The 19,574-nt window shown below is 31.9% G+C and overlaps 1 pseudogene; it reads left to right on the top strand.

Annotated features, from left to right (window-relative positions):
• Nucleotides 1-15,659: 15,659 nt before the first annotated feature.
• Nucleotides 15,660-19,574, top strand: LOC134477464 (olfactory receptor 6C6-like; annotated as a pseudogene).

The raw sequence follows: 19,574 nt of genomic DNA, 5'->3' as shown, positions 1-19,574 counted from the left end.
GCTCACAGGACTCTCACCAGGTTCTGCACTACCCAGAAACAGGTCAAACAAAAAACTTAGTTAGGCATGGGAAGGAGACTAAAAGGAGAAGCCAACCAGATAATTTCCAGTATCAGGAGATTCAGAGAGAGAGAGAGAGAGAGAGAGAGAGAGAGAAACAAAAAACAAAAAACAGTTGCTTCTCCTTCCCAGAAATGCTTACAGATCAGCCCAGGCACATACTACATCTTGCAAAAGGGTCAAACCTCCTAAAAAAGAAGCAGAAGGAAGAAGCTAAATAAAGCAGTTCAGAGCCACACCTAGCCCGCTGCTCAGTGCCCACTGCCCACATGTTGTAGCTTTCTTCTTACTATGACGGAGTGAGAGCAGAACATTCTGAGAATGTTCTCTAACACAGTGGTTGCCATGGAGAGAAAGGGATGGAATTAAAAAAGCATCAGTTGAGCAAAATGAATGCGCAGGTGCTTGATCACTCCTTCTCTGCCTTCCTCCTAGAACACAACTGAAAGTGTCTCATCAGAGGACCAAAACAGAAGCATTTGGCTACCCTGACTCAGAATAATATAGCTGAAAGCTGATACAGTTCTGCCTGCAGACAGAGCCAGAAGCAGGCTTGGTGGGCACTGGGAAAATTTTCACACATATACGTGTATGCATGTGCACGCATGTGTGTGTGTGAGAGAGTGAATTTTTCTTTCCTTCATCCAGCTTTATTTTTCTGCTTCCATCATAAATATAGACACATAAATACCTACATCTTTATGTGTGTGTGTCTGTGTGTGATGTTTGTATATGAATAACAATAATAATTCATGAGGGCTTTTGCTCACATAGTATACTCATGATTATATTAGGTTACACCAAAAATTGTGTACAGAGGTTTCAAAGACGAGTTTGTAACATCTTATCAATTGGTTTTGGTGTCTTAAATGTTACTCCAGTCATCAAACTGCTCTCCATTTTCTCCTTCTCTCTACCTCCTCAGTTAACCTCTCAATAAGCCTACCATCCCCATTACAGATGTAATAACAATACCATGAAATTTGCATCTCATTTTCAATTTTTAGTTATTTTTATCTTACTTTCCTTCTTTATTTCCTTGAGTTATTTTCTTCTTTTATCTCATTTCTTCTTCAATCACCTTTTGCATATTAGCCTATTTTTATCTGAACTACTCTGTTCCTTTCTGATTTAATGAAAAATAAAGGTTAATTGTTAGAACAAGTTCTAAGTTGTATGATCAATACATTTTTGTCTGTGTAATTAGTCTTGTAGATGGTAACTAATTTCTCTTTGCAATGTAGTGTCCAGGACTGCCTCTCTTATTATGAGCAGCAGAATTTAAAAAAAAAAATATGGAAGAAATTCAGCATTAAAAATATGAGACATATAAGGGTCCGAATAGCCAATACAAAAAACAACCTGTCCAGTGTATATAAAAATAATGTGACTAGACATTACATGGTTGAGAAAATATTTGCAAATCATATATAGATAAAGCTTTAATACATAGAGCATATAAAGCACTGATGAAACTGAAAGGCAAGAAAACAAACAATTGAAATTTGGTAAAGAGCATGAAAAGGAATTTCTCACCATATGTGCAAATAGACAATATTTCATGAAAAATATGTCCAACATCAAGGAAATGCTAATTAAAGGCACAATGACATAAGATCTCATAACTGTTAAAATGCCTTTTATAAAAAAATAATTTACGATAAATCTTTGAAACCATTTAAAGAAAAAAAGCCCTATATGTAGATGCCTTGAATATAAATTAGCAGAGCCATTTTTTTAAACTAGTTTATAAGTTCCTCTTAAAAGTAAAAGTAATTTCATTATATATCCAGCAATTCTATCTCTAGGTACAAATTCAAAGGAATTGGTACCAGTATGTCAAAGAGACGTCTATACCTTCAAGTTCATTTTGGAATTATTTAGATTAAGCCAAAGATGGAAGTAAGTTAAGTATACATCAACAGATGGGAATATGAAGAAAATGTCAGTAGATATTATAATGGAATGCTATTCATATTATAATAAGAAAAGAATTATACCATTCATCACAACCTAGATTTAATAGAGAATTGGTACTAAGTAAAATACATTGGACAAAATCAGACAAAAACATACCACTTCACATATATGGGAAATCTAAAAAAAAAAAAAACCAATTTCGTAGAAATAGGACATAGAAAGTTGAGTACCAGAAAAATGAAGGTGGAGACATAGGAGAAAATAAATATGCTGAAAAAGTGTATGATGCCACATCTGGACAGAAGAATAAAGTTCTATTGATCATTGTCATTGAACATTAATCTTAGTTAATAAAATTATACTCAAAGCTGACAAAATAATAAATGTTAATGCTCTCACTCACTAAACATAAACGATAAGTTGGAGAAATAGATGTTAGTTTGATTAATCTTTCCATTATTTATACATATTTCAAAACACCATAGTGAATTAACTCATAAGTATTGAGAACAACAGACAATAATTACTAGTCGATTTAATTAAATACATGAACAACCACAAATAAAAAACCATAATTTTTTAATAAGTAGAAAAAATACTGGTATACAGGGATACAATTCAAAAACAGTACTACAGGAAATTAAAAAAATCATGATACTAATAAAGTAAGTTCTGATTATAATATACCAATACATTTCTAAAAATTTCAAAATAAGACACTAATTTTGATTCATTAACTTTATAAAATTATCACTGAAATCATAATATTGACAATATATGCAATTTATGCAATATATGCAATTTCATTCGAGAGTGTTAAAATACTCAAGTCAACTGACAAAACATTTCAACTTCTAGGTAACTTGTAACAATTGGTTAAAAAGTAAACAGTTATTTATATATCTATTATTCATAATAATAACACATTGGAATGAATCAATTTCACAATAAAAAAGCTAGATAAATAATTTATTCTATAAGTGAATGTGGGATATTCTATAGCCTACAGAAATTTAAGAGCTTGAAGAATGGAGGTACTAGAAAAAAAAAAAAACACGGGAAATATTTTAATATATAAACACATGAAAGATTTTTAATATGTCTCAAAAAAGCACTGGAAAGAAGAAAAATAGACAAATGGGATCATATAAAATTAAAATCATTATGCGTGACAGGAAAAATAAATTTCAGAATATTCAAGAAACTCAGAAACCTCAACAAGGATGGAAACAAATGGTCCAATTGAACAGTGACAAGCTATTTGAATGGTTGTTTTCAACAGAAGTCATACAAATGACCTAGCAACATGTGAAAAATGTTCAATAGCATCAGTATTGAGGAAATATAAAGCAAAAGCCAAGTGGAGCATCGTATGACTCCAGTTAAGAACAGCTATTATGAGAGACATCTTCTGGGAAAATAAACCTCTTATACACCATTTGTGGGATTGTAAATTAGTGCAGGCATTATGCAGAACACTGTGGAGGTTCTTAAAAAAATTTAAAGAGATTAATATATGATTCATGTATTCTGCTTCTCGATATATATGCTGGGCAATGAAATCAGAATACCAAAGGTGTACTAGCAATGTCACATCTATTGTGCCGCTGTGCAAAATACGTTAGCTACGAAATCAATTTGGGTACTCACAATGGATGAATAAATCATTTGTCATACACATGCATACAGAGTGTACTATCTCCAGGCATAATGGCAAATGAAATCTTGTAATTTGTAGCAAAATTTAAAAAAAAATAGAGAATGTTATGTCAAGTGAAATAATCCAGACACAAAAACAAATATTGTGATGCAGTTCTTATATGTGGAAGCTCAAGAAAGCTGATGTGAATATAGATTAGTAATTACTATGAGTCTTGTAATATATGAGGGTTGATACTGGAACCTGGATTGGTATACAAAACGATTATTAATTTTAGTCAGAATCTGATTGACCCAGATTAATTTTCTAGTATCCCTAGTGACTTTTTACTGAGAAAGTCATGTAATCCACCAACATTATCAATACCTCCAACAAGAGCAATACCTGTCCATCTTGGAAATGGGCTCATCAACTTTAACTCCTTGGAAAACTCAAACGTATTTCCTTCTATACTTTTACCAGTGGGGTTTATCTTGAGGTTACAATTTGGCACTTTTTCATAATCTTCTAAATTCTAAAACACCGTATCCAGTATGGATTTCCCCCTAATGATCTGTATGGAGATTGCTGTTTAAACTTCTAACATAGAGAAGAAATGCTTTGAAGTCATCATAATGAAAGGTGACACAATTTTTCAGATATTAGCACCATTTTCTATCCCCACAGAGTGAAATTTGATATTCTTCAGAAACATTAAATTCATGACCCACCAATATATTCCTTCATAGTTTAGTAAGTGAACAGCAAAGTTTTTCTGAGTTTTCAGAGCAACAAATGATTAAATATAAAAGCAAATAATAGAAGGCATTAGATGCCTGCTATGAATGACAGAGTATGCATGTGACATGTGTGGAGGACTGTGTATATGTGAAATACTACTGTTGTGTCACAGATATAGCAATGAGATAGACAGATTTGGGGGAGATGAGGTTCTGTTAGGATTACAGAAAATGCTTATGGAGTCTTACAGCATTCCAATATTCTGAACTGTCTCTCACCCAAGTTACAGGAACATCCCAAACAAAATGGTAAGTAATTGCTTCTTTCAAATAGGAGAGAAAATGCATTTATTTTTAAGATGCAAAAGAAAGTAGATATATTTGTTCAGGTTTTAATTTCAGTGATGTTTCTTCTCTGAGTTTAGAATCTCTAGGTACATCCTTCCAGGTGTAAGTTTTTACAGGTTTCGATTCTCAGTATTTTAAAGCTAAGACCTTACACACAATGTGATTGGAATGGCCATCTTAATTAAGAAGTTTAACTAGCACTCAATGAAGAAGAAGACAAAAGTATTGGAATAAACCACCGTAATTTAATAAATAAGAAAATTTTAAAAGTGTCATTTTTTACTCAGATTTAGCAATTGTTTGAGTATGTGTTGGCTCTGTCACACAATTATGTGACTAGTTACTAATGACTAATGAATAATGTGTCAGTTTGATTATTACTAGAATAAGGAGACAAATCTTGGTTTACAAATGTAGTCGTTTCACTATCTGTCCACTTCAAATCATTTATTCTTAGCCTTTCTTAGAAATTGATGTTCAGAATATTAGGAGATTTTTCACTAGAGAGTAGTATAGTAAGTATTACAACTATAACAACAGTAAAATATATGTCTTAGGGCATCTGATTTCAAACTTTGCATTATACTTAGTTCAACAGGCCACAATTACTTTCATCAGCATTTTAATTAACTGACTTTTTTTGAAAAGGATCCCTGGAATGCAGGGCACACCCAAATAGCTGTGAGTATAGTTGTCATTGCTAAAATATGCAGTAAATTCACATCCAGAAAGGTGAAATTTGGGGAGCAGATGAACATCACCAAATACTTTAATGTATGTTTATTTTTATCAGAAATTATTAGTATTAATGCAATGACTATGTAGGACAAGATGGTGGATGTTTTTATTCACAGCATCCAAGAGGCTGAGGAGGGTTGACCTGAGTTTTAGGCCAGCCTGGGCTACATAGTGAACTCAAAGAAAGTCTAAGATATGAAACAAGACCATGTCTAAAAAAAGAGAGAGAGAAAGAAAGAAAGAAGAAAGTAATTAGCTTCTGTTATTGTGTGATTAACCAGTGTCTGGATATGCCCCAGATAATCACTAATAATACTTAAAACATTCAGGGTTCATGACCATTAAACATTGCAAAAAATAATAATAATAATAATTGGCTTGGCTGTCATTGGATCATGTTTTGAAACAGTAATCCATAGAATAATTATTAGTATCTTTTAGGTTTATTATAAAGGAGTGTTTTGCATTGACAGTCACATTAAAACTTTGACATCCTTCTAGCCAGTGAAACTGCACAACAAAAATAGCCATAACAGCATAAAGCAGTCTATAAGAGACTTAAAATATCTCTGAGTACAATATTTACATATTTGTGTTTCTTGAGTTGGTTCTTGGGTTATTTAATCCTAAGAGAAAAAAGAAACTTTGTACTGGTCATGTAAAACATGTGTGGTTATAATAGTCGAATCTTTTGGAAACAAATTCTTGAAAGGAGAATGTATACTCATATTTCAGTCATAGAAGTAAGTTTCCAAAAATACAGGAATACTGAAATTGATCTATTTTATTCAGTTTAAGGTACAAGTCATGAAAAATGTTTTACTCATTTTTTTAAATCACATTTTACCACATTCTTTGTGAATATATTCTTAGAACTTGCAATTAAAGACTGCTAATCCCTAATTAATATTATTTTATGTTTTAATCACTAATTTTTTAAAAGCATGTGTTTTCACTAATAAAGTTTGCACTTAAAAAGGAAATTGTTTTAGATATTTTTGAAAAAGACTCCCTAGCATAAAGTTTAAACCAATGGTTAATGAGTCAGGGGACATATGTTCCTCAATTGTGTGATTCTAGAATTCAGTAAGGTTTGCGATTTTGTTTTACACTGTTTCCTGCATGAAATTAGATTTTACTGTTTTCCAAAGAGTTTTTTTAAAAAGTGACCATGGCATAGTAGATGCTCACTAAATCTTGTTGGATAGAGTAATGTAAAGCAATCAAATAGTATGACTACCCATTTCCTTTTGCTTGCTTGCATTCAATATCATAGAAAAAAAATCCAAGTGTCCTTCTGTTGCTAGTCTATAAAACATTTGGGACAATACACACGGATTGAGGAGTCATAATGTCTTGGACAAGGCTTCTGAACTACAGTACATGTTTTGTTTACTGGGGCAGAACTTAGCTGTCTGTCGAAGAGGATTGCTGTGTGTTACTCTTTGAAAGGCTTCTTTCACTTCCTTTTTCTCAAAGTATAAGTGACAGGATTCAGAGTAGGTATGACTACCGTGAACAGAATAGAGAGACCTTGTCTGTTTCAGGACTGCGTGAATTTTTGCGTTGGATATAAGTGAACAAGGCTGTGCCACAGAACAGAGAAACAACCAGGACAGAAGAGGGAGTCATACAGAAAGATTTGTATCTGCCAGATGCATAAGGGATTGTCCGGATGGTCACAAAGATGTGCACATAGAAGCACAAAATGAAAATAGAGGGACTCATAATTAAAAAAAGAAAGAAAAAAAAAAACAGAAAATATAGTATGGGGCACCTAGAAATCCACTCATCTAACACAATAGTCTGTCAAACATTAGTGAAAGAAATCTCCTAGAATCAGTGTCTGTGATGAAACCTAGATAACTGGATTATCTTTGACATCTATATAAATAGCTATGCAATTAAAATGAAAGCATATTTCCTCCCCATTTATGTTGCAAATTGTGTTCTATTTTCAAAGAAATTTTTGCCAAAGAAAATCTTTATGTTCTAGATTCTGACTTTATATTTTAATTGCAAAATATTATAAGATATGGAATACTTAAAACATGAGGTCATAAAAACGTAAAGGAGTCACATGAATGACACATGTAGAGAGCAAATATGAAGTGTTGTACTCTGATCTGAATTCTACAACCCTCCAAAGTGAAGAATCATTTTGAGTTTTTCATAAAGCCACTATAAAGTCTTTCTGGTTTTCTGTCAACCTTTATTTCCTCAAAATGAATTTCAAAAAGTGAGAATTAAGATAATGTAATACTGATATTATGTCTGAGACAGACTCACGTCTATTTTACCCTTCAAACCTACAGTGCTTCCAAACAATGCCTACTGGTTCTTAGGTGAACCGAAATATCTACAGGAAAATAATACTTAGACATTTTCAAAAAAGGCAAAATTCTCACTTGAAAAAAATGTCATCAAAAATAATGAAGACAAATCACCTGTAGGACCGCAATAGTATAGATTTAATAAATTGCAGTTTGAATTTAGGGAATTCTTTGAAAGCTTTTATACTTCTCTGCGTCAATAATTATATATCTCAATAGTGAGTCAGTCTGTATCTTCCTTTTCACATGTACAGTGATTGCATGGATGACCCTTATTAGGAAACAGATAATGAAGACTAAATTCCACTGAAGTTTTAAATCATCAGCCAGCAGGACTTTCATGACCTTCTTGCTAATGTCATATAAAGTATTTCATGGATAGTTTTTTAAAATAAATGCATTAACCAGGATTACACTACTTTTTACTTCATAATTTTGTCCAATATTGTAATTGTCTCCTTCAGTGTAGTGCATATTTTCTGAGAACAGCTTTGAATGAAGGCAGACAGCATACATTTGTTTGGCACTGCTAGGAATGAAACTCAGAAAATCATACATGCAAGAGACACAGCAGTATTCTTTCAGATCCCCCAAATATAACCATGTAAAGCAATGAAGTTAAAAAATGATCATCAAAGCTAATGAGAATTGACTTAGTAAAATGCCATGAAAAAAGTAAAATAACACAATTTTTAAGTTTATGCACAGAAATCTCAAAAATATGGAGTTAAAACTGACTAAAAGAAATTAATTATTTTCTGCAGAAATTATATAAGATATTCATGGTCACTGTGGGCTCCTTCTTGATTTGACTTTCAGTAGCAAAAGACATTAGGGTAGAGTGTTTGATGTTGGGGACATATAATCTCCAACACTGCCCAGTATGATTTATCTTCCCATCCAATTGTGCAACAAATAATTTTCCATGGGCCAAGGACACAAAATGGAAAAAAAGTGCCAGTGCAAAAGTGGTAGGTAACATGTGAGCTATGCACTCTTTCTTGCATGACACCCTCTAAAAATTTTGTACTCTGTTACAGTATATTGCATTTATTACTTAATGGGTGACTGCAAAAACGGACAGTCATATCCATTTGATGGTCAACTGCTGCTACATAAAACCAAACCTATGAGTTAGACAACAGCTGGTTCAAGCTGAGCAGCTAAATCACCTGGCAACTTTGTCAACCCGTCTTTCTCTATCCAGTGCCAGTAAGAATCCAAAATCTAGGTTTCTAAAAGGTGGGTTGATGTCCATAGATAGTGGACAGCTCTTATTTTTCAGATATTCTCAAAGCCATAGCTACCTGTTTGGAGATTCATCTTCTGGGAGTTATAAAAGGCCTCATACAACATGAAAATATGCCACTGAATTTAGACTATAAAGATATTAAATGGGAATAATTATACTCAATTCATCATTTACATTGCATGCATATATATATATATACATATATTTGTACACAATTTTTTAAAGTCACTGTATATATATATATATATATATACAGTGACTTTAAACTTATATAAACTTATATATATATATATATATATATATAGTGACTTTAAAGAAATTGTGTACAACTATTTGATACCTTTTTTTGCACAGAGAAGCTAAATGAGTAGTTATCCCAAAACCAGATTTTTTAATTAAATATCAATTTAACATGTGCAAAGATGAAACAAGAGGAAGCTGTTTTGGAAATAGTTCTGCCATATCTATTTTCACCTTCACTTCTGGCTTCATAGATACAGGAGTATAGTTTAGTTTAGAAATATTTGTTGCTTTCTCTCAACCTCTTTCATCGTCTACTTATGGCATAGGGAAGCAGAAAATGATGGGGGCTTTTGTTTTTTGTTTATTTAAATAAAGAAGAAGAAAAAAAAGGACATAAAAAACAATGCAGTAAGAGGGTACAAATAATACAGTATTTCTAGAAAAAAATATGTACAGTATGAAATCACCAGTTAATAGGTTACATATTATCTTCCTAGAAACAGTTATCCAACTCACTAAATTAAAGCATATAAAGTGAACATTCATACAGTGAAATTGGAGACAGTTCCGTTCAATGATCCAACAAAAGCTCAGTTATATGGTTTTCCATCCCACATACTCAAACATACCAGCGATTATATCCCTTACTCCACCTTACTTTCCTTTCTTTTTTACAGCAACAATTAGACTTTTAGGGTTTTATTACCCTCACGGTTCTTATTACTTTTTCAAAGAGAATAAAAACAAATGTGACTAAGCAAAACAGAGTCAGTTGGAACAGAAGGGTGGACATAGCACGTGATGTAAAAATAGAATACCAGGTGATCAAAAGTGGTTACCATTGTGCCTCTTGCTGTTTTTAATTTGAGTTGTCTATATCATCAGGTATACTAGAATTGATCAAAACAGTACGGAACAAAACCAATAAAATCTACACTGAGGACCTTACAGGACTTGAAAAAAAGAAGGATGAGAGTCAATCCATATTGGGCATCATAGTATAACTTATTGCCTTCAAAGTGATTGCCTATACCCTCAAACTTGATACTATCAAACAAAATAGAATATATAATAATCAGACAGAACAAGATGGGGAGAGCAATACTGGGGTTCAAGTCAGGTTAACAGGACAACAAAAAAGTTACTATAATATGCCCTGTTATTCTTTAATTTTGTTTTCACTTCATTAAAAAATAGGAGAAAATAGATTAATTTAAAAATAGGGGGAAGGTTGAGATAAGAGAGGACATTGTAATAGAACAATGCATGGCAGAACCGAGCAATTCAAGCATCATTGTGTTTCACCACCAGATAATCTAATATAATAGTAGTCACTATAGCACCTCTTTCCTTAAATTATTTGAGTGTAACTTCGTGTGCTATAATATCAAGCATATCTAGACAGTGTGAAGCCTTTCAACAGAATGCAAGAATTACAGGGTATTTAGAACCTACTAATAGAAAACAAACAATGGTTTCTATATTATCTCTTTGCCTATAAAGAGTTCTGTTTATACTATAGCATATGTTGAAATATAGTAAGAAACAACATGTTAAAACCAGTGGAAATAGATGTACGACAGCTTGATGGGACTTAAAAACAAGGCATTATTAAATCAGCGCTAGCTTTTAGGTTGTGTTGCTTTCTTCAAAATAGCTATTCGTGCTATCATAGATACTAAAATTGAAGAACCCAGGTTATAACTATTGCGGTTAATGAGTGAAAGAAAGTGATGTTTTTAACCTTAACCTTCCATGTCCCCTTTTTTATAAGCAATCTACATCCCTCTCAGCAATCAAGATTTCCTGCAGCCCTGGTTTATAACAAACTTTGGAATTTCTTTTCTAAGATCCATATGTCTGGCCAACAGTTTTGATCTTCAAGTGAGCATCTAATCAAGACAAACCAAGGAAAAGTTGTATTTTATTTAGTCTGAGCTGATTTTTTTTAATCACATGGCAGATATTTATAAACAATTTTTGTTTTTTGGTACAGGGATCAAACTCATGACCTTGTACTTGCCAGTCAATTGCTTATTCCTGCTGAGTTAAATCCCCAGCCCCATTTTTCATATCTAATTATTAACAATCTGCTTTGCTGATTTGTAATATTTGGTTGCCTAATGTCATATAACACAGTACGCTATAATCACTGGCACTGAAAATTTCAGATATTTGCAGTTTTTCCATGAGGAAAAATTCTCACACTGTGTGTCACATGAATGGGTGTTCTCACATCTCAGACCTTTGAATTTAAACAATTCAGTTTCACAGAAAAGCATCAATAATGTTTCCTAGTTAATGTGATTAGGAGAGTTGTAGTCTTGTGATTTTGCTGTTTACTTCTTATTGTGCACTTTCAACTGGATCTCCCAGGATTACATTCCAAGCACCAATGGGGAAGTACATACAGTTTCAGGTCAATGAATTCTTTTACCTCAGTGATTTTATTGAAGAGTATGCCACAATTCTGACAATTCTATTTTCAGTTTTAAAAATATTTTGTGCCCTCTAGAAAGCAATGGCTCTACTTTTACTTTTAATGTAATGCAATACTTATGTACCTGTTTATAGTACTGGCAAGGGGAAGAATAGAGAGGGCAAGAATGACACGGAGAGAAACAGAGACAGAGAGACAAAGGGAGTGTGATATTAGAATCTGACTAAATGACATTAATTTTTTTCAGTGACTGCAATGTCTGATATTAATATAACTGTTGATTGTTTTTTCTGTATATAAATATCTTGTCTGTGAAAATCTGATTTAAAGCTGCATAACTAATATTAGAGCATCATTTTATTTTCAGTATCAAGAAATCTATCTTGTCCTCATGTTTTCTCTGAAGCAATTCAGATCACACGAGTTCAAGCAGCTTCCAGTCGGATGCATCCAGAGGTCTTTTTGGCACAGACATTTGCTCAGCCATTTGGATCTATCACACTCAAGGTTTTCATTTTTTTTTATTTAAATGAAGTATATATATTAGTAATAACTCAAAAATTCTCAAAACAAAACTTACTATTCATTGATCTTGAGAATAATGATACCATCTATTCCATACAGATTGCTTATTTTTAAAGACAATCAAAAATAATCTCAAACTTGTAATGAGATCTTAATATTTAAATATTTGGAAGCTGGAATTCAATAGGCATAAAATTTAGGAAATCGTTTTTGAAGTTTTGAAGACTCCAAAATCTGTATTAGTAGATATTTGAATTTGAAAGAATACTACAATAATGCATTTTTTCTGCAATGTTTATTATCAACTACTTTTTTTCCAACTACAAGTCTGGGTCTGCTTATTTTCTTTCATGTTTGACTAACATGTTCATTGTCCAGATTAATGGGATTCAGCAATAACTAAATACATCTACTAACATTTGGATTTTGATTTATTTTCTGTTTACAATGAAAACCTCATCCTAACAAATATCTATATAGTATTTTATCAAGAATACCAGAGCACTTTTATCTTGAACCATACAAAACTTTCCCTCAAATGGATAATATTTAATATCTCTTGTGTCATAAAGCGTATCTTACTGCACACAAATTATTTAAATAATCTCTTCTATCTTACCAGATGACAACAGAATATAAGTATAAATCAACACAGTAGAAACTATTCAAGTACACGGAGATTAAACAAGACATGCTTCATAAATCAACTGTTCACAGAAGAAATCTAGAAGAAATGTAAAACTTCTGGAATCAAACATCAATGGTCTTAGAACATATCAGACCTTTTAGACTTATGAAAGTAGGTTTGTGACACAAACTTAAAACTGTGAGTGCTCATATTAAAAATGAAATATAAAATAAAAAATAAATAGTGTATCTCATATTCCTATAGAAACAAGAACAATCCATGCACAAAAGCTGACAAGGAAAATAATTATAAATAACAACAGAAATCAATATAAATTGAGAATAAAAATCAGCACAAAGAAACACTGAATTACAGTTGGTATTTTGAAAGGATAAGTAAAACTGCTAAACATTTAGCAAACAAATGTACTAGAAGAAGTCCATGTCAATATAATTAGAACTGCTAAGGCAAGGAGAAGGCACTACTGAAATCTAGATGATCATCAGGTACTATTTTAAATAATATCTTAATAGATTAGAGAATTTGGAAGGAATGGTTAAGTTTTCAGAAACTTGTCACATGCCACACTTGAGCCAAGAAGCTATAAAAACCCTGAAGAGACTAAATCAGGCAATGAAATTGTTGGTAGTAGTAGAATCTCTACCCAATTGAAGAAGGCCAGTACCCAGTAAAATTCCTGCAGAACTTCTTGAATGGAAATGGGAAGGAAGGGAAGCTACCACATTTTTTCTACAATACCAGAATTATGCTGGCTCCCACCCTGACCAACAAAACAACAACAACAAAATACTGAACTAACAAAAATAAGACAAGAAATAGAAGAAGGAAAGGGAAAGAAAGAAAGAAAGAAAGAAAGAAAGAAAGAAAGAAAGAAAGAAAGAAAGAAGGAAAGAAGAAAAGAAAGAAAGTAAGGAAAGAAAGCAAGAAAAAGCTCTAGGTAAATATACTTGATAATCACAGAGGCAAAAGTCCTAAACAATATATTCTCTACCAGTACAAAATAAATCATTAAAATATTATACATTATGAACAAGTGGAATTCATTCCAAGGATGAAACAGCATTCAATATACATAAATCAGTAAACATGATGCACCATATAAATATAATCAAGGATAAAAACAATCACCCCACCAATTTTACAGATGAGGCAAAAGCCATTTACACAATTGGTAATAGCCATGGGATAATTTTTTGTTCTTTGATACTGACTTAGCCATGCTAGTGTGGTTAGTATGTCATCTCTTTTGGAGAATGTACAACATTCTACTGAGAAGTTGCATGTCACATGCTCCACTGTTGTTCAAGGAACAGTCTGCAGATCACTGTTCAGTTCCTTTAAGTTTGGTTCAATTTTAATAGCCGTTTAATGACTTTTTGTCTAGTTGACCTGTTTATTTGTGACGTTAGGGTATTGAGGTCTCTCACTCTAATAGTGTTTTTTTTTTTTTTTGTCTGATCTCGTATGTCCAGTTTTATGAAGTTGAGAGCCCCAACCTTTAGTGTAAATGTGTTGATAATTGTTATTTGTTTAACTGTTCTCTTAGCCAATATGTTGCAGTCTTTTTGCCTCTCTCATCTGTTTTGGCTTGAAGTCCATTGTATCTGATAATAGGATATCTACTCCTGCTTCTTTTCAAGGTCCCTTTCTACAAGATAATGCTTTCCATCCTTTGGATTTTTAAGTCTAGGAAATTCTTTCTGAGTTAAATATGTTTCTTGTATACAACATACCATTTTATTTTGTTTTTAGATCCAATCTACCAGAGTATGTCTTTTGGATCAGGAATTAAGCCCCCTCACTTTGAGACTTATTTCTGAAAGGTACTGACATATTCCTCGCCATACATGATTTGGCAGTTGCAAGCTCTTTCTTTCACTTCTGTTTAACTGCTCACTCTACAAGGTGTATCCCTTCTATTATCCCTTTTGTCATTTTTAACATGGTTGTGAGAGGTTTTTTTGGAGTGTCAATCTGATTGTCAGGGATTTTTATCATGGAAATATCTATTTTTCCATAAATTTTGATATCTAATTTCTCAGTTGAGTTCAGGTTGGAAAAAATTTTTAAGTCTGAGCATGATAAATTTTATGCAAATTCTTTGTAACATTCTTTATCCCGTGATTTTATAGGAATTTCTTTAAAATGACTTAACCTGATGACTTTGATAATGTTATATAAACAAATCAAATACAATATCTCATGAATCTACATAGTATATTCAGAAATAAAAATTAACAAAATACTTCATTTGTCATAGAATTCAAAATAATAATGTAACTGGAACTTAATGAAAGGGTTGATAAATTTCAGCACTCAAAACTATAAAACATTGATAAATGAAATAGGAGAAGACTCAAATGTAAAGACATTTCAAGTTCTTGTGTTACAATTTCGGTATGATTCAAATGCTTATATTAAAGTGACTTTTACTTTCAATGCAAACTCTGTCCAAAGTGCATTTACATTTCTACATGACAAAAAAAGTATTAAATTCATGGAGAACTACAAAAAACACAAAACAGCTAAATAAATCCTGAGGGAAAAAAGATAATTCTATAGGCATCAACTTCCTAAATTTAAATTACATTTTAAAATTACAGAAATAAAGAGTATTAAGCTTATATAAAACAAATAGCCAAGTGAAAAAGGTACTCACACCACAAATCTTCAGGAAACAGAAGCCAACATCACAACGAGGTATCATCTCAAACCCATTAGGATGACTATAATGAATACAAAAGCCACATGTGCCACATTTGCCAAACAAAGATGTTGAAACACTTGCGCTCTCTCAGTGAAAAAGTGAGGCAGTGTAGTCACGGAATGCAACATTATGGAGGATCCCTAAGAATTGAAAATACTCATATGACTCACCAATCGTGTTTCTCAATTTATATACAAATGAAAGTAAATCAGGATGTTGAAGAGGCAGCTTCACTCTCATATTCTCTGCAGCATTATTCACAATATCCATACATGCATGGAAACAATTTAAATGTCCACCATTGGGGGATTGGAATCAGAAAATGGAGTGATGTAGTGTGCATACACAATGGAATATCATTCAGCTTTTATAAAATGGAAATTCTACTATATGCAGCAACATTAATGATATAGAATCTTAAGTGAAAAACTAAAATTGCATGATTCCAATCATATGAAGTACTAAAATATTCAAATTGATAAAAATAGATTTGAATATTGGTTATCACTCTTGATGGAAGGGTAAGAGAACACTCATTTTACAATAACTATGAATTTTCTGTTATACAAGATAAGTTTTAGTTATCTTCTCCTCAAAATGATGCCTATATTGAACTCTACTGACTTGCGATTTAAAAGATCTATGAGGAAAGATCTCTGAGGTGGGTTATTTTTGTTTGTTTGTTTGTTTGAGGTAAGGTCTCACTTTATAGTACAGGCTGGTCTCAAATGCACTAGATAGCACATGGTGGCCTTGAACTAATGACAGTCCTCTGCCTCAGCCTCCCATGTGCTGGGATTGCAGGCATGTTGCAGCATACTCAGATTTCTTTGTTTTTTTAGTATTTTAATCAAAACAAAAAAATCAGAGTCAATGTATACTGTGGCAGCTCTATTTAGCACTTAATGCCAAATGTCATTGATATAAAGTCCTACTTCAAATAATTTAACTATCTGCTATCTCCACATATGGATAGTATGCATGTTATTAGGCAATAGATTATAAAATTCTCTTCTAAAGCACTGACTTAAAAGGTGGAAAACTTTAGGCAAACATTTTTGTTGGAAAGAAAATTGCATTTTATTTAAATGGTAATTTTAGTGGACTTGGAAAATATATAATTGTCCAAACACTTCCAATATTAAAATATAATAATTTTTGTTATTTTAAACTTTAAAAGCTTTTTTATGGTACTTGGGGGTTCAATATCTTCTGCTCACCTTCAGGTCATGGTTCCACTGATCAGATATCTGTCTCTATACTTTAGTTTTCCAAAATTACATAAATGGAATTATATACTATTTTGTGTGCTTAGGAAGACATTTTGTATGTTTGCTGAACTTATTATTCACTTTAAAATTTAATTTCTCTTTGTTCACACTCAAAAATAATTTCTTTGTGAGAAACAGTGGAGTATTTTCCAGAATTAGCTCAGAACATGCACTGTTTGTGATCCTATTAAATATTTCATTCATTTTTCTAAATCATGTAATTCTACTCCTCTGAGATACCTTTTTTTTGGCTTTTACTTAAATTATACCAACTTTGTATCTTTCATTTTCAATAATTAATCCCCACAGGAGAGTTTGTTTTTCTTGTGTTTCAACAGATTCTCTTGACCTGGTAATAGACAGAAAATGACACAGTTGCAGCATTTATAAGCTTTCAGCAGGCTATGCAGGATATGATTCTTGATAGATTTGTTCTTACTTCCACAAGGATTTTATATTTAATTTCTTGCTTTAAATTTTCTTATATTTTAATGCGTATATTTCATTAGACGTTTCAAAGGCCAAAAATCTCAACTGTAAGAATAAAATTTTACAAATTTAAGCTTTTTTTATAAAAAAAATCTTATGATGACTTCATAGCTGAAGCCTATAAGTCTTCAGTTTTCATTAAAAATATTAAAACTATTCCCTAATATCTATTTTAGACAATCATACTATTTATGTAAAATATTATTTTTAAAAATTATTTTATAAAATAAAATATGGAAATAAAAACAATATTTGAAAAATGAATACCAAAAATAAAGTTAGAAAAATGTTTATTAACTCATTTTAAATGCTCACAATTAGTGTAAAAAACGAAATATGCAGATTTATTTAATATATTGTTAGGGAGGAGTAAAAAACTGGATTAAATAAAATTATTATACACCAAGAAATTATGAAGTACTATTGTCTTTGTGATAGTCAACTGTTTTGGAATGAATAGGTGTGGTATGCATGCCATAATGAATCTCCAAACGATGCAAGTATATAACACAATACATTTTGAAAGATTAAGAGGAAAATAAAATATTTAAAGTAAATATACAGTTCCTGTGATTTTTGTCATGTTTTGTTTTCTTTAATATTACCCTTGGGTTGGTTAATGATTCTTCACTTGAATAAAAAAAAAAAGAAAATTGATAAAAATAATGACATATTCTCATTGCAGAGAAAACTTCAAAACTATTAAAGTAGAAATATATACATTCTCCATTACTGATGGCACTGAAATTGTAACATAATTGCCAATTCTGAGTTTAAGACACCATCCTGATACTCACTTTAAAAAGTCAAACCAAAAGTCAGTGGAAGTTGTATAGATATGAAAAAGGTAGTTAAATTAAATTTAGATAATTAATATATCACTTAAATAATATGTGCAGATAAGGCACCACTTGGAGGTAATAAGTTTAAATGAATAGTAACCAAAACACATATTATTATAATTCTGGAGGATTTTTTAAGGATATTAGAGAAAATACACCAAATTACACTCTAAAATTAACTTACAATATATAATTACAAGTCATGTAAAACTGCAGGCTAGAAATATCATTTGCAAATGGATAAACTTGATAATATATATTTTTGTTTTTACACATTCATATATATGGGTACATATATTCTAAATTTTCTTCTTCTATTTTGTAGATTTGATTAGGTTCTTAAAAGAAAAATCTGCTGGAAAAACCAATCAATAATAGAGTTCATCCTCTTAGGATCGATAGATGACCACCGCTTGAAAATTGTGTTTTTTCTATTTCTATTTCTAAACTACACATTGAGCCTGATGGGTAACTTAATCATTACCTTTCTCAATCTTCGGATCGTTGCCTTAGGATACCATTGTATTTCTTCCTACAAAAGGTCTCCTTTTTTGGAAATCATACAACAGTGTGTGTTCCGGATTCTTGGTAAGCATTGTGATTGGCGATAAAACTATTTCTTATATAGCTACGAAGAAAAGTTATTGTGTTCTTTTACTAGGACTTAGACTTTTACCTCTTGGCTGCCATGTCTTAGGACCTCTACGTTGCCATCTGCAAACCACTGCATTACTCAATTATTATGAATAGCAAAATGTGCTCCCAATTTGTGCTCATCTCTTGAGCCATTGATTCTTAATTGGCTTTCCTCCTTTGGCCATGGGATTGAAGCTGCATTTCTGTGCTTTATACATTATTGATCACTTTATGCTCAACACTTCTACTGTGCTGCAGATTTCTTTCACGAATACACATGTCCTTGAAATGACGTCTTTTGTGTCGGTTCTAGTGACTCCAGTGATCACACTGACATTAGTGATTTTCTCTTACAGTTATGTCATTAAGATTATTCTAAAATTCCCTTCTGTACAGCAAAGACAAAAAGCTCTCTCTACCTGTACTTCCTACATGATTGTTGTCTCTATGAACTATGGTAGCTGTATCACTGTGTACATAAAACCATGTGCAAAAGATATAGAGTCTGTATCAAAAGGTGTAACATTGCTGCCTACTTGTTATCCCTTGACTAAATACCTTCACTTATACTCTAAGAAATCACCTGGTTTCCATGATACATTTCAGAAGATTTTGTGTTTTCCAGAAAATGCAGTTTAAGTATATGTTTATAATTGACAATCCTGGTTTATACAAAAAACTGTTTCTACCTCTGCAATTATCACATAAAGAAGATTCTCTTGATGTTCCATTCTATGGGTGA

Source organism: Cavia porcellus, unplaced genomic scaffold, assembly GCF_034190915.1.
Source record: "Cavia porcellus strain 051 isolate PalLab524CR breed Dunkin Hartley unplaced genomic scaffold, mCavPor4.1 scaffold_8, whole genome shotgun sequence".
Lineage (NCBI taxonomy): Eukaryota > Metazoa > Chordata > Mammalia > Rodentia > Caviidae > Cavia > Cavia porcellus.
Note: the sequence above shows the minus strand (reverse complement) of the source record. Positions and strands in the feature narration are given on the sequence as shown.